This window comes from Eleutherodactylus coqui, chromosome 1 (genome assembly GCF_035609145.1).
Source record: "Eleutherodactylus coqui strain aEleCoq1 chromosome 1, aEleCoq1.hap1, whole genome shotgun sequence".
In the NCBI taxonomy this organism is placed as follows: Eukaryota; Metazoa; Chordata; class Amphibia; order Anura; family Eleutherodactylidae; genus Eleutherodactylus; species Eleutherodactylus coqui.
The window spans coordinates 524,466,313-524,485,154 of NC_089837.1; the positions used below are offsets into that span (position 1 = coordinate 524,466,313).

General features: G+C 45.0%; 1 protein-coding gene across 1 annotated transcript in view; it reads right to left on the reverse strand.

Moving 5' to 3' along the window:
• The window catches only part of LOC136589555 (glycerophosphodiester phosphodiesterase domain-containing protein 5-like), a 232,710-nt gene extending 219,957 nt beyond the window's left edge, over window positions 1–12,753 (reverse strand). The window contains exon 1 of the mRNA XM_066588310.1: window positions 12,733–12,753. The gene's annotated coding sequence lies outside the window, so the exon portion shown is untranslated. The remainder of the gene's footprint in view (window positions 1–12,732) is intronic.
• Between the last annotated feature and the right edge of the window lie 6,089 nt (window positions 12,754–18,842).

Sequence of the window (18,842 nt, forward strand, 5' to 3'; positions counted from 1 at the left end):
TGTATACTCCATATGACACTAGTATATCTGTAAACTCTATATGCACTAGTATATCTGTATACGCCATATGACACTAGTATATCCGTATACTCCATATGACACTAGTATATCCGTATACTCCATATGACACTAGTATATCCGTATACTCCATATGCACTAGTATATCCGTATAGCCCATATGACACTAGTATATCCGTATATTCCATATGACACTAGTATATCTGTATATTCCATATGACACTAGTATATCCGTATACTCCATATGACACCAGTGTATCCGTATACGCCATATGGCACTAGTGTATCCGTATACTCCATATGCACTAGTATATCTGTATACTCCATATGACACTAGTATATCTGTATACTCCATATGACACTAGTATATCTGTATACTCCATATGACACTGGTATATCTGTATACTCCATATGACACTAGTATATCCGTATACTCCATATGACACTAGTATATCTGTATACGCCATATGACACTAGTATATCCGTATACTCCATATGCACTAGTATATCTGTATACTCCATATAACACTAGTATATCTGTATACTCCATATGACACTAGTATATCCGTATACGCCATATGACACTAGTATATCCGTATACTCCATATGACACTAGTATATCCGTATACTCCATATGACACTAGTATATCTGTATACTCCATATGACACTAGTATATCTGTATACTCTATATGACACTAGTATATCTGTATACTCCATATGACACTAGTATATCTGTATACTCCATATGACACTAGTATATCTGTATACTCCATATGGCACTAGTATATCTGTATACTCCATATGACACTAGTATATCTGTATACTCCATATGACACTAGTATATCTGTATACTCTATATGACACTAGTATATCTGTATACTCCATATGACACTAGTATATCTGTATACTCTATATGACACTAGTATATCTGTATACTCCATATGACACTAGTATATCTGTATACTCCATATGACACTAGTATATCCGTATACGCCATATGACACTAGTATATCTGTATACTCCATATGACACTAGTATATCTGTATACTCCATATGACACTAGTATATCTGTAAACTCCATATGACACTAGTATATCTGTATACTCTATATGACACTAGTATATCTGTATACTCCATATGACACTAGTATATCTGTAAACTCCATATGACACTAGTATATCTGTATACTCTATATGACACTAGTATATCTGTATACTCCATATGACACTAGTATATCTGTATACTCCATATGACACTAGTATATCTGTATACTCCATATGACACTAGTATATCTGTATACTCTATATGACACTAGTATATCTGTAAACTCTATATGACACTAGTATATCTGTATACTCCATATGACACTAGTATATCTGTATACTCTATATGACACTAGTATATCTGTATACTCCATATGACACTAGTATATCTGTAAACTCTATATGCACTAGTATATCTGTATACTCCATATGACACTAGTATATCCGTATACGCCATATGACACTAGTATATCTGTATACTCCATATGGCACTAGTATATCTGTATACTCCATATGACACTAGTATATCTGTATACTCCATATGACACTAGTATATCCGTATACTCCATATGCACTAGTATATCTGTATACTCCATATGACACTAGTATATCTGTATACTCTATATGACACTAGTATATCTGTATACTCCATATGACACTAGTATATCTGTATACTCCATATGACACTAGTATATCTGTATACTCTATATGACACTAGTATATCTGTATACTCCATATGACACTAGTATATCTGTATACTCCATATGACACTAGTATATCTGTAAACTCCATATGACACTAGTATATCTGTATACTCTATATGACACTAGTATATCTGTAAACTCTATATGACACTAGTATATCTGTATACTCTATATGACACTAGTATATCCGTAAACTCCATATGGCACTAGTATATCCGTATATTCCATATGACACTAGTATATCTGTATACTCTATATGACACTAGTATATCCGTATACGCCATATGACACTAGTATATCTGTATACTCCATATGACACTAGTATATCCGTATACTCCATATGACACTAGTATATCCGTATACTCTATATGACACTAGTATATCCGTATATTCCATATGACACTAGTATATCCGTATACTCCATATGGCACTAGTATATCCGTATAGCCCATATGACACTAGTATATCTGTATACTCCATATGACACTAGTATATCTGTATACTCCATATGACACTAGTATATCTGTATACTCCATATGACACTGGTATATCCGTATACTCCATATGCACTAGTATATCCGTATAGCCCATATGACACTAGTATATCTGTATACTCCATATGACACTAGTATATCTGTATATTCCATATGACACTAATATATCTGTATATTCCATATGACACTGGTATATCCGTATACTCCATATGACACTAGTATATCTGTATACTCCATATGACACTAGTATATCCGTATACTCCATATGACACTGGTATATCCGTATACTCCATATGACACTAGTATATCCGTATACTCCATATGCACTAGTATATCTGTATACTCCATATGACACTAGTATATCCGTATATTCCATATGACACTAGTATATCCGTATACTCCATATGACACTAGTATATCCGTATACTCCATATGACACTAGTATATCCGTATACTCCATATGCACTAGTATATCCGTATAGCCCATATGACACTAGTATATCCGTATATTCCATATGACACTAGTATATCTGTATATTCCATATGACACTAGTATATCCGTATACTCCATATGACACCAGTGTATCCGTATACGCCATATGGCACTAGTGTATCCGTATACTCCATATGCACTAGTATATCTGTATACTCCATATGACACTAGTATATCTGTATACTCCATATGACACTAGTATATCCGTATACTCCATATGCACTAGTATATCTGTATACTCCATATGACACTAGTATATCTGTATACTCCATATGACACTAGTATATCCGTATACGCCATATGACACTAGTATATCCGTATACTCCATATGACACTAGTATATCTGTATACTCCATATGACACTAGTATATCTGTATACTCCATATGACACTAGTATATCTGTATACTCTATATGACACTAGTATATCTGTATACTCCATATGACACTAGTATATCTGTATACTCCATATGACACTAGTATATCTGTATACTCCATATGACACTAGTATATCCGTATACTCCGTATGCACTAGTATATCTGTATACTCCATATGACACTAGTATATCTGTATACTCCATATGACACTAGTATATCTGTATACTCTATATGACACTAGTATATCTGTAAACTCTATATGACACTAGTATATCTGTATACTCCATATGACACTAGTATATCTGTATACTCTATATGACACTAGTATATCTGTATACTCCATATGACACTAGTATATCTGTATACTCCATATGACACTAGTATATCTGTATACTCCATATGACACTAGTATATCCGTATACTCCATATGCACTAGTATATCTGTATACTCCATATGACACTAGTATATCTGTATACTCCATATGACACTAGTATATCTGTATACTCTATATGACACTAGTATATCTGTAAACTCTATTTGACACTAGTATATCTGTATACTCCATATGACACTAGTACATCTGTATACTCTATATGACACTAGTATATCTGTATACTCCATATGACACTAGTATATCTGTAAACTCTATATGCACTAGTATATCTGTATACGCCATATGACACTAGTATATCCGTATACTCCATATGACACTAGTATATCTGTATACTCCATATGACACTAGTATATCTGTATACTCCATATGACACTAGTATATCTGTATACTCTATATGACACTAGTATATCCGTATACTCCATATGACACTAGTATATCTGTATACTCCATATAACACTAGTATATCTGTATACTCTATATGACACTAGTATATCTGTATACTCCATATGACACTAGTATATCAGTATACTCCATATGACACTAGTATATCTGTATACTCCATATGACACTGGTATATCTGTATACTCCATATGACACTAGTATATCCGTATACTCCATATGCACTAGTATATCTGTATACTCCATATGACACTAGTATATCTGTATACTCCATATGACACTAGTATATCTGTATACTCTATATGACACTAGTATATCTGTAAACTCTATATGACACTAGTATATCTGTATACTCCATATGACACTAGTATATCTGTATACTCCATATGACACTAGTATATCTGTATACTCTATATGACACTAGTATATCTGTATACTCCATATGACACTAGTATATCTGTAAACTCTATATGCACTAGTATATCTGTATACGCCATATGACACTAGTATATCCGTATACTCCATATGACACTAGTATATCTGTATACTCTATATGACACTAGTATATCTGTATACTCCATATGACACTAGTATATCTGTATACGCCATATGGCACTAGTGTATCCGTATACACCATATGACACTAGTATATCAGTATACTCCATATGACACTAGTATATCAGTATACTCCATATGACACTAGTATATCTGTATACTCTATATGACACTAGTATATCTGTATACTCCATATGACACTGGTATATCTGTATACTCCATATGGCACTAGTATATCAGTATACTCCATATGACACTAGTATATCCGTATATTCCATATGACACTAGTATATCCGTATACTCCATATGGCACTAGTATATCCGTATAGCCCATATGACACTAGTATATCTGTATACTCCATATGACACTAGTATATCTGTATACTCCATATGACACTGGTATATCCGTATACTCCATATGCACTAGTATATCCGTATAGCCCATATGACACTAGTATATCCGTATATTCCATATGACACTAGTATATCTGTATATTCCATATGACACTAATATATCTGTATATTCCATATGACACTGGTATATCCGTATACTCCATATGACACTAGTATATCTGTATACTCCATATGACACTAGTATATCCGTATACTCCATATGACACTGGTATATCCGTATACTCCATATGACACTAGTATATCCGTATACTCCATATGCACTAGTATATCTGTATACTCCATATGACACTAGTATATCCGTATATTCCATATGACACTAGTATATCCGTATACTCCATATGACACTAGTATATCCGTATACTCCATATGACACTAGTATATCCGTATACTCCATATGCACTAGTATATCCGTATAGCCCATATGACACTAGTATATCCGTATATTCCATATGACACTAGTATATCTGTATATTCCATATGACACTAGTATATCCGTATACTCCATATGACACCAGTGTATCCGTATACGCCATATGGCACTAGTGTATCCGTATACTCCATATGCACTAGTATATCTGTATACTCCATATGACACTAGTATATCTGTATACTCCATATGACACTAGTATATCCGTATACTCCATATGCACTAGTATATCTGTATACTCCATATGACACTAGTATATCTGTATACTCCATATGACACTAGTATATCCGTATACGCCATATGACACTAGTATATCCGTATACTCCATATGACACTAGTATATCTGTATACTCCATATGACACTAGTATATCTGTATACTCCATATGACACTAGTATATCTGTATACTCTATATGACACTAGTATATCTGTATACTCCATATGACACTAGTATATCTGTATACTCCATATGACACTAGTATATCTGTATACTCCATATGACAGTAGTATATCCGTATACTCCATATGCACTAGTATATCTGTATACTCCATATGACACTAGTATATCTGTATACTCCATATGACACTAGTATATCTGTATACTCTATATGACACTAGTATATCTGTAAACTCTATATGACACTAGTATATCTGTATACTCCATATGACACTAGTATATCTGTATACTCTATATGACACTAGTATATCTGTATACTCCATATGACACTAGTATATCTGTAAACTCTATATGCACTAGTATATCTGTATACGCCATATGACACTAGTATATCCGTATACTCCATATGACACTAGTATATCTGTATACTCCATATGACACTAGTATATCTGTATACTCCATATGACACTAGTATATCTGTATACTCTATATGACACTAGTATATCCGTATACTCCATATGACACTAGTATATCTGTATACTCCATATAACACTAGTATATCTGTATACTCTATATGACACTAGTATATCTGTATACTCCATATGACACTAGTATATCTGTATACGCCATATGGCACTAGTGTATCCGTATACACCATATGACACTAGTATATCAGTATACTCCATATGACACTAGTATATCAGTATACTCCATATGACACTAGTATATCTGTATACTCCATATGACACTGGTATATCTGTATACTCCATATGACACTAGTATATCCGTATACTCCATATGCACTAGTATATCTGTATACTCCATATGACACTAGTATATCTGTATACTCCATATGACACTAGTATATCTGTATACTCTATATGACACTAGTATATCTGTAAACTCTATATGACACTAGTATATCTGTATACTCCATATGACACTAGTATATCTGTATACTCCATATGACACTAGTATATCTGTAAACTCTATATGCACTAGTATATCTGTATACGCCATATGACACTAGTATATCCGTATACTCCATATGACACTAGTATATCTGTATACTCTATATGACACTAGTATATCTGTATACTCCATATGACACTAGTATATCTGTATACGCCATATGGCACTAGTGTATCCGTATACACCATATGACACTAGTATATCAGTATACTCCATATGACACTAGTATATCAGTATACTCCATATGACACTAGTATATCTGTATACTCTATATGACACTAGTATATCTGTATACTCCATATGACACTGGTATATCTGTATACTCCATATGGCACTAGTATATCAGTATACTCCATATGACACTGGTATATCCGTATACTCCATATGACACTAATATATCCGTATATTCCATATGACACTAGTATATCCGTATATTCCATATGACACTAGTATATCCGTATACGCCATAGGCGGACAGGAACGGACAGCTGGGTGACGACTATCATGACCAGCTGCTGGTTCAGTGCAGAAAAATCGCATATTTTAAGTTACGTGATTTATTTTTAATTACGTTCTAACAGTAATCAATGTATCTGCTCATCAGCGCCAAATTGGATTGTGCACATTATCCGCCATGCAGGTCTGTGGGCCCTCAGTGGCCGCCATCAGTTCCAGTTTCCACGGTGGTTTTCATTCGCCTCCCAGTTCTTCTTTCGAAGGAAGCGCCTGCGTTATTTTTAACTCTGATTCCCCGTGCGCCCGGCCGGCGCGGACCGCCTCTGCTGGGAGGATGGATTTCACAGCTGGTTTCCTCTGGATTCTTGCATCATCCTTCCTTTGGATTCTTCTAGAAGCTGTGAACTCTTGAGCGGTGGGAAGTGCGTGGAGGGTGGGGGTCAGCTGCATCTGGATTCTGGGTGCCCCCTGGGTATGCTGTGATCAGAGGGGGCAGCTGAGGCCGATGCCCGGTCTCATCACGTTCGCACCCCATTGTCCACATTAGTGAATACACAAAACAGGGAGATTCCAACAGTCCGACCGCCCAGCGCCTCGGATTCTGCGGGACAGTCCTGGATATGAGATGCTGTCCTGCAGTCCCGGCATGTCCCGTCCACCGGGGCCGGCGTTGGGGGTTCGGGTCCTTAAAAAAAATATGTGCCTGAAAAATGCATGTTTAAATGCCGCAATGTAAGTCAATGGAGTCTGTGATGTCATATAATGCGCATAATAAAAGGCCGCGCGAAATACGAACTGCAACCACACCGCTGTGAATGACCCTTACAGCTGCCGCGTCACTGTAGATATTCCTGCTACTAAGCTTGCTAACTATTGTGCAATTGGAATGCAGTGGGACCCCCGCAATGCCCACCCATGCGAATGGAGCGGCGGTGCACATGAGACGGGGGAGTCTTGGGGTGCTTTTACACGTATTGATAAATGAAGCCGGTAAAATGCCTTTAATGCTTAGTTATATCAGTTTCTTGAAAGCGGGGTGACGGCCAACACCCCCGATACACCAGTTTCCTCGGAGGGGTACCCCCACTTTCATAGCACTATAGAGCTAGGCTGGGTGACCGTGAATAGCGTGAATTCGGCGCAGTCTGAGGTCCCACGGTTTCCCAAGATCCCCCCCCCCCCCCCCCTCCTGCTGCACTTGGAAACGTTTCTCACACAGAAAACAGATGTGGCGGCGATTCCTCGGACTCCGGTATCAGATTTCTGGAATACCGGGTGGAACTCGGATGCTAAAAAGATTCGTAGGGCCGTGACACATCAGCTTATAATAGCGCGGGAGCGTTATAAGAGGGGGATGGTTCTCAGCACTGGGGATGTGGGGCACAAAGTAGTGATCGGGGAGAATTTACGCTGCTTTCAGCCTCTCCCCAGCAAGAAATGGTAGATAACAGGGAGCAATATACTGCATGATATCAACGGAGGCATAAATTAGGGCACTACTACTACTGGGGCCGCTAACAGGGGCACTTTTATTATTGGGCCGTTAACAGGGGCACTATTACTATTTGGGCAGCTAACAGGGGCACTATCGCTACTGGCGCCACTAACAGGGCCACTATTTCTACTGACGCTACTAACAGGGGCACTATTACTCCTGGCGCCACTAACAGGGGGCACTATTACTACTGGCGCCACTAACAGGGGGCACTATTACTACTGGCGCCACTAACAGAGGGCACTTTTACTACTGGCGCACCTAACAGGGGGCACTATTACTACTGGCACCACTAACAGGGGCACTATTACTACTGGCGCCACTAACAGGGGGCACTATTACTACTGGCGCAACTAACAGGGGGCACTATTACTACTAGCGCCACTAACAGGGGGCACTATTACTACTGGCGCCACTAACAGGGGCACTTTTACTACTGGCACCACTAATAGGGGCACTATCAATACTGGCGCCACTAACAAGGCACTATTACTACTGGTGCCACTAACAAGGGTACTATTACTACTGGCGCCACTATCAGGGGCACTATTACTACTGGCGCCACTATCAGGGGCACTATTACTACTGGCGCCACTAAAAGAGGCAATATTACTACTGGCGCCACTAACAGGAAGCACTATTACTACTGGGGCCACTAACAGGGGCACTATTATTAATGGCGCCACTAACAGGGGGCACTATTACTACTGGCGCCACTAACAGGAAGCACTATTACTACTGGGGCCACTAACAGGGGCACTATTACTACTGCCGCTACTAAAAGGGGCACTATTACTACTGCGGCCACTAACAGGGGCACTATTACTACTGGCGCCACTATCAGGGGCACTATTACTACTGGCGCCACTATCAGGGGCACTATTACTACTGGCGCCACTAACAGGGGGCACTATTACTACTAGCGCCACTAACAGGGGGCACTATTACTACTGGCGCCACTAACAGGGGCACTTTTACTACTGGCACCACTAATAGGGGCACTATCAATACTGGCGCCACTAACAAGGCACTATTACTACTGGTGCCACTATCAGGGGCACTATTACTACTGGCGCCACTAAAAGAGGCAATATTACTACTGGCGCCACTAACAGGAAGCACTATTACTACTGGGGCCACTAACAGGAAGCACTATTACTACTGGGGACACTAACAGGGGCACTATTACTACTGCCGCTACTAAAAAGGGCACTATTACTACTGCGGCCACTAACAGGGGCACTATTACTACTGGTGCCACTATCAGGGGCACTATTACTACTGGCGCCACTAAAAGAGGCAATATTACTACTGGCGCCACTAACAGGAAGCACTATTACTACTGGGGTCACTAGCAGGGGCACTATTATTAATGGCGCCACTAACAGGGGGCACTATTACTACTGGCGCCACTAACAGGAAGCACTATTACTACTGGGGCCACTAACAGGGGCACTATTACTACTGCGGCCACTAACAGGGGCACTATTACTACTGCGGCCACTAACAGGGGCACTATTACTACTGGCGCCACTATCAGGGGCGCTATTACTACTGGCGCCACTAAAAGAGGCAATATTACTACTGGCGCCACTAACAGGAAGCACTACTACTACTGGGGCCACTAACAGGGGCACTATTACTACTGGCGCCACTAACAGGGGACACTATTACTACTGGCGCCACTAACAGGGGCACTATTACTACTGGCGCCACTAACAAGGGCACTTTTACTACTGGCACCACTAATAGGGGCACTATCAATACTGGCGCCACTAATAGGGGCACTATCAATACTGGCGGCACTAACGAAGGCACTATTACTACTGGTGCCACTAACAAGGGTACTATTACTACTGGCGCCACTATCAGGGGCACTATTACTACTGGCGCCACTAACAGGGGCACTATTACTACTGGTGCCACTATCAGGGGCACTATTACTACTGGCGCCACTAAAAGAGGCAATATTACTACTGGCGCCACTAACAGGAAGCACTATTACTACTGGGGCCACTAACAGGGGCACTATTACTACTGGCGCCACTAACAGGGGGCACTATTACTACTGGCGCCACTAACAGGGGGCACTATTACTACTGGCGCCACTAACAGGAAGCACTATTACTACTGGGGCCACTAACAGGGGCACTATTACTACTGCGGACACTAACAGGGGCACTATTACTACTCCGGCCACTAACAGGGGCACTATTACTACTGGTGCCACTATCAGGGGCGCTATTACTACTGGCGCCACTAAAAGAGGCAATATTACTACTGGTGCCACTAACAGGAAGCACTACTACTACTGGGGCCACTAACAGGGGCACTATTACTACTGGCGCCACTAACAGGGGGCACTATTACTACTGGCGCCACTAACAGGGGCACTATTACTACTGGCGCCACTAACAGGGGCACTATTACTACTGGTGCCACTATCAGGGGCACTATTACTACTGGCGCCACTAAAAGAGGCAATATTACTACTGGCGCCACTAACAGGAAGCACTATTACTACTGGGGCCACTAACAGGGGCACTATTACTACTGGCGCCACTAACAGGGGCACTATTACTACTGGTGCCACTATCAGGGGCACTATTACTACTGCCGCTACTAAAAGGGGCACTATTACTACTGCCGCTACTAACAGGAAGCATTATTACTACTGGGGCCACTAACAAGGTCACTACTACTGGGGCCACTAACAGGGGCACTACTGCTATTGGGGCCACTAAGGCCATATTTACATGGCCAATAACAAGTTGCGCCTGAGATTCTCGGGTGTAACTCACAGCACGCAGGCACCCCATGTGTGCGATGTGCGAGACACCAGACATCAAAACTCCTATTCTCACGTGAGAATCACACGGGCATCGGAGCTGCTTCAGTTTTTACACCCCGCACTGTCGGTGCGAGAGAAGAGACCCCCCGTGTACCATAACCCACTGAACACAGTAGGTTATCACAGCACACCATCTGGGGGTCTCGCAGTCACTCACAACTCTTGCGTTTTTCTCTGCTGTATGAATACAACCTAAGTAGCGATCGGGGAGAATTTGGGTTGTTGTCGGCCTCTCCCCAGCAAGCAATGGCGGATAACAGGGAGCAATACACTGCATGATGTCAACACTGGTGCCGTCTCCAGCTTTCCAGACAGTTTATGCTCAAGAATGCTGAAAATGTCTGCTGGCTGCCAATCGGATGCGGGCAACGCCGCTTTTATTCTGCATGGCGACGCTTCAGGCTTTTTGACCTGAGATGGCGATGCCCTTTACCCCGCTCTCAGCTTTTGACACGTGTTTCGCCTCGCATTTATGGCGTTCAGCGTGGGTTCCCTCTCAGCATGCAGAAACCAGGAAAGAACCTGGATGGGACCCCGGAGGAGAAGATGTGGGACTTCTTGGGTCTTCGTCTCTCATCCTTTTATCAGGTTTTTAGGTGGATAAAAAAAACACTAAAGACGAAAACTATGAAGGATTCGGCCTCGCGGCTCCTCTAAGGTCCCGTTGTGGTTTCTGTCCCCAGGCAGTTTTGCGCATGGAGGTCACCATGAGTGGGAGGTTTCCTCATCCTGATGTCACCGCAGGGAGCAGCGACCCCCATTTCCCAATGACTCACGCTTCATCTACAGATGTGAGCCCTATTGTTACTAGGAGGACTGCTACATTATATGCTGTGTTCCCCGAAAGCTGTGCCAGCCTTACGTTAGTTGGCATCCAGTGCCACCCGCTCCTGAGAGAAAATATATTGCATGCCTATATACTTCTTGTGCAGAATAGATAGTAAGATAGCAGCATACCCACAGCAGAAGAGCTCAGTGTATAAATACCAGAACCAAGCTACTAGCATTAATATAGCTGCCGGACTGAGCTCATAACATAAATACAGCACCAGAACAAGCCAATAAAATAAATACAGCACCAGAACCAAGCTCAGTACATAACAAAGCACAAGAACCAACCTCAGTACATAAGTACAGCAGCAGAACCAAGCTGATACCATAAATACAGCATCAGAGACAAGCTCAATACATAAATACAGCACCCGAACCAAGCTCAGTACATAAAACAAGCACTAGAACCAACCTTGGTACATAAGTACAGCAGCAGAGCAATTGTGACCTTTGCGACCCCTAGCAGTATGTCGGTGACCCCTAACGATGCTCAGTCCTGTGCAGAGCAGCCGGGATCGTTCCGCCTCCGTTCACAGTAAACAGGCAGTTCTTCATAGATGGCGGACTGCCTGGTTAAACAGACTGATGCAGCGGCGGACCAACGATGATTTTATGGTCCACATGAAGGATCCGGTCAGTGATTTATCACTGGTTGGTCTTTCATCACATGCGTTCACAAGGCCCAATTATCGTACAAATTGCTCGATCTAACAACTATTTTGCATGATAATCATCCCGTGTAAAGGAGCCTTTGGACGCACAGATTTTGGTTGCAGACCCTTTTCTACAAGGTGGAACATTCTGCAGCGTCCTCTGGAATGTGACGTCCCGGGTGGAAGCACTCTTAGCGTCCCCTGGAATTCGGTAAATATTGACACGAGGAATGTGAAGAAGGTGGAAGATGTGTCATGGTCCCAAGTGTCCCACCGCCCCGGCAGGGACTGTTATATGAACCACGGACCCCCCCAACGCTGCAGAGATCTGATTGGACAACAACCAGGACTGGTAGGTAAAGTTCTTTACTGAGAAACTTGAGATAGCGATGTACAACAGTCCTCTTTACATCCACCGGCAGTACTGTAGAGGATAGGGCTGGAATGGGGGGGAAGGCGAGGCCCCCACCTAAAATGGAAGCCCGTCATGACACGTGGGAGGAGATAGCCGGAGTTAGAATTATTCGGGGAGTATGGGGTTAATTTTGTTAGTGTTGGGGAGAATTTTCTAGATTTAGGGGGATAGCTGTGGGGGATTGGTGGATAAAGTAAGGGGTGGGGGAGTATTTAAGGAAGGGGGGAGTGGCAGCGGCACCTTTTCAGGGAATACGAGAGAGTCCCGCCCGCCCGAGGGTTTGGGGTTGGAATTGAGGGATTATACCATTTGTCATGGCAGCTTGGCAGGTGGGGGGTCCTTGGAGTCGGTGGAAATTGTGTGGGGGGAATCCCTCCGTGTTAAATTTTGATGTGATCTGGTGCAGGTGACGTGGCTGGTGAGGGGGCGGCAGTAGACTCCCTCCAGCTATAAGTCACAATAGTGGTTGCCAGCCTTTGGGCAGCGTGGTTGGCCCCTGAACCTGTAGTCCGGTGGGGGGCAGTTGTTGCATTTTTCCCGGTTATGGTTGCACCAGATCTTTGTGACTCCAAGGACTCCCCCTCGTTCATTGTTCATTTTATGTACTGTTTGTTAATAAACTGGCTGCTGTGGCCAATTTAGCCAAAGAAGAAGGAGTGGTGTTTTATTGGTGGTAAGAGGGGTGGTGGGCTACAGCGAGGTATTCTGGCCTCCACGGGTCATGTAGAGGAACACGTGAAGCCATCGGGAGGAAGCATGGGAGAAGCAGGGTGACCTACACAAGCCTACTTATCTGTGGGTCCCTGGTCCCAGACACGACTCTTGAGAAACTCCACCGGTCTACTCTCACGGATCTTTGCCACCTTTTCACCTCACACCGCATGGCGGGCAAACTCCACTTGTACTCCAAAGAAAAATGGAAGGAGAAGAATGGGTTCGCTGCCCAAAGGGGTATCCGCTCAGCCTCTTCCATCTCTGAAGGTGTCTGAGTACAGGCCAGGCTCTCTCTAAAAGGGAACAGCCAAAACCAAAGAAAAGACACACCACACACACACACACACCTCACACACACACACACACACACACACACACCTCACACACACACACACACACACACACACCTCACACACACACACACACACACACGAAACACATACCTCACACACACACACGTCACACACACACTTCACACACACACATACCTCACACACACACACACCTCACACACACACATACCACACACACACATACCTCACACACACACACCTCACACACACACCTCACACATATATAAAGACGACACATGACATACAAATCGATATTTTCCCCGACATAACCTAGACAGTAACCTATTCAGTGCAGCAGAGGTGCAATACACATCATATTCATACACATAGAAGACAGTGGAAAAACACAGAAACACAAGAATACATATATCATCCAGAAACTTCCAGAACACATGTGCACATCAACTTCTGTACACTACACAGACAGGCACGGAAGCTCTAGTACCCTGTTGTACCGCCTCTAGCTTGGATACAAGATGTGATACAGCTGGGCATGGAGGCTCTAGTACCCTGTTGTATCGCCTCTAGCTTGGATACAAGATGCGATACGGGCGGGCATGGAGGCTCTAGTACCCTGTTGTACCGCCTCTAGCTTGGATACAAGATGTGATACGGGCAGGCATGGAGGCTCTAGTACCCTGTTGTACTGCCTCTAGCTTGGATACAAGATGTGATACAGGTGGGCATTGAGGCTCTAGTACCCTGTTGTACCGCCTCTAGCTTGGATACAAGATGTGATACGAGCGGACATGGAGGCTCTAGTACCCTGTTGCTCCACATTTGCTGTAATTGAGCTTCTAGATCGTGTAAACTTGTAGGCTGTGGAAGTTGGTGTCCCAGATGGTCCCATACGTCCTCTACTGGTGATGAATCTGGTAACCGGGCAGCCATGGCAGTGTGAGAGTGTTGTGGGGGCTCCTGGGACCCCCTTGTGTGTGCAGCAGAGCATTATCCTGCTGGAAGCCGCCATGAGAGGAACACATGTGGCTGCAGGATGTCCTGAACATATCGCTGAGCTGTTGTCCCTCGTACCACTACTAGGGGGACCGACTGTCGTATGCGATGACCCCCAGACCATCACACCAGCAGGGGGCAGTGTGTCGCTCCACAGCAAAGGCAGGATGGAGGTACTCAACCCGAGGTCTCTGAACACGAACACGGTCGTTGTCAGCGCCCAAACTAAACCTGGATTCATCACTGAAGACACTCGTTTCCCCTCCGCAGCGTCCAGTTTCATCGTTCACGACATCTATGCAAACGGAGGTGACGGTGGGGGTCAGAGGCCGTACATGTAATGGGGGCGACGGTGGGGGTCAGAGGCCGTACATGTAATGGGGGAGACGGTTGGGGACAGAGGCCATACATGTAATGGGGGAGACGGTTGGGGACAGAGGCCGTACATGTAATGGGGGCGACGGTGGGGGTCAGAGGCCGTACATGTAATGGGGGAGACGGTTGGGGACAGAGGCCATACATGTAATGGGGGAGACGGTTGGGGACAGAGGCCGTACATGTAATGGGGGAGACGGTGGGGTTCAGAGGCCGTACATGTAATGGAGGTGACGGTGGGGTTCAGAGGCCGTACATGTAATGGAGGTGACGGTGGGGGTTAGAGGCCGTACATGTAATAGGGGCGATGGTGGGGGTCAGAGGTCGTACATGTAATGGGGGAGACGGTTGGGGACAGAGGCCGTACATGTAATGGGGGAGACGGTTGGGGACAGAGGCCGTACATGTAATGGGGGAGACGGTGGGGGTCAGAGGCCGTACATGTAATGGAGGTGACGGTGGGGTTCAGAGGCCGTACATGTAATAGGGGCGATGGTGTGGGTCAGAGGCCGTACATGTAACGGGGGCGACGGTGGGTGTCAGAGGCCATACATGTAATGGGGGCGACGATGGGGGTCAGAGGCCGTACATGCAATAGTGGGCGACAGTGGGGGTCAGAGGCCGTACATGTAATGCGGGCGACGGTGGGGGTCAGAGGCCTTACATGTAACGGAGGCGACGATGGGGGTCAGAGGCCATACATGTAATGGGGGCGACGGTGGGGGGTCAGAGGCCGTACATGTAATGGGGGCGACGGTAGGGGTCAGAGGCCGTACATGTAATGGATGTGACGGTGGGGGTCAAAGGCCGTACATGTAATGGGGGCGACGGTGGGGGTCAAAGGCCGTACATGTAATGGGGGCGACGGTGGGGGTCAAAGGCCGTACATGTAATGGGGGCGACAGTGGGGGTCAGAGGCTGTACATGTAATGGGGGTGATGCTTGTCGGGCAATCAGACACTCCTCTCTACTGGTGGTCTGTAGGGGGCGTCCTGAGCCCGGTCACCCTGTGTGCCCGCATCCACTGGTCCCAACAACTCCTAACAGTCTTGTCAGACACTCCTCTCTACTGGTGGTCTGCAGGGGGCGTCCTGAGCCCGGTCACCTTGTGTGCCCTCACACATCCACTGGTCTGAACACCCCCTAACAGTCTTGTCAGACGCTCCTCTCTACTGGTGGTCTGTTGGGGGGTCCTGAGCCTGGTCACCCTGTGTGCCCTCATACATCCACTGGTCCCAACACCCCTTAACAGTCTGGTCAGATGATCCTCTTTATTGGCGGTCTGTAGGGGGCGTCCCGGGCTTGGTCACCTTGTGTGCCCCCATCCACTGGTCCCATCACTCCCTAACAGTCTGGTCAGATGCTCCTCTCTACGGGGCATCCTGAGCCCAGTCACCTTGTGTGCCTCCATCCACTGGTCCCAACACCCCCTAACAGTCTGGTCAGACGCTCCTCTCTATTGGTGGTCTGTAGGGGGCATCCCGGGCCCGGTCACCTTGTGTGCCCCCATCAACTGGTCCTAACACCTCCTAACAGTCCGGTCAGATGCTCCTCTCTACTGGGTGGTCTTTAGGGGGCGTCATGAGCCCGGTCACCTTGTGTGCCCTCACACATCCACAGGTCCCAACACCTCCTAACAGTCTAGTCAGACACTCCTCTCTACTGGTGGTCTGTAGGGGGCTTCCTGAGCCTGGTCACCTTGTGTGCTCTCACACATCCACTGGTCCCAACACCCCCTAACAGTCTGGTCAGACGCTCCTCTCTAGGGGGCATTCTGAGCCCAGTCACCTTGTGTTCCTCCATCCACTGGTCCCAACATCTCCTAACAGTCTGGTCAGATGCTCCTTTCTACTGGTGGTTTGCAGGGGGCGTCCTGAGCCCGGTCACCTTGTGTGCCCTCACACATCCACAGGTCCCAACACCTCCTAACAGTTTGGTCAGACGCTCCTCTACTGGTGGTCTGTAGGGGGCGTCCCAGGCCCAGTCACCTTGTGTGCCCCCATCCACTGGTCCCAACACCTCCTAACAGTCCGATCAGATGCTCCTCTCTACTGGTGGTCTGTAGGGGGCGTCCTGAGCCCAGTCCCCTTGTGTGCCCTCACACATCCACTGGTCCGAACACCCCCTAACGGTCTGGTCAGACGCTCCTCTCTACTGTTGGTCTGTTGGAGACATCCTGAGCCCAGTCGCCTTGTGTGCCCTAACACATCCACTGGTCCCAACACCACCTAACAGTCTGGTCAGAACGGCCTGGTGGGGGACAATTCATCCATACGACCATCCAGCTTCTCACGTCCCAATAATGCGCCTTTCTCAGACTCTGGTAACGGGGTGAAATCTCTTCTTTGCGTCGCAGAGGCATCTAGTGGCCAACAAGCTCTACAAGCTGAAGAAGAGGTCACTACACACAAGGAGCCACTGTTGCCTATATTGGTCCATATTATGTGCCCAAACAGGACCTACTGCATTTTTTTCACGCATGTAAAAGAAGCTGGTGTGAATGACCCAATAGAAGTCAATGGACCATTAGAACCGCGTATTACATGCATGACATGTCCACACATAGCACACAGGCCCCATGCACCCATGTGAGTGAGCCCTAGTATCAGTCTGGAGCTCACAGAGGAGGGTCTAGACTGGATACAATGTAACAAACCCTCAGCTGTCAGAAGTATCAGGTTTGTAAAGAGTCACAGCCTCTGGATAGAAACTATATGTATCTCATTTGTTGACAGCAAGCAGAGATCTTGAAAAATTGGGACAAAATGTGCAAGTTTACCTACATAGAAAATATTTTTTGATGTACATTATATCTCTTTTTTCTTGAAGGGCCAGGCTGCACTCATCAGTGATGTCACACCCCAAGGCTGTGAGGTCATATGTCAATAGCATGTATATAAACGCACCTATATACAGTGTTCCTATTGGCTGGCAGCTGCCTCATCTGATTGGCTGGATGTGTGACAGCTGCTCTATGCCATGAGCACATCCCACACACACGTACAGCGGGGGCTGCGAACCGTCATACTTGGTGCTGTGGGGTCCAGATGGCCCCAGA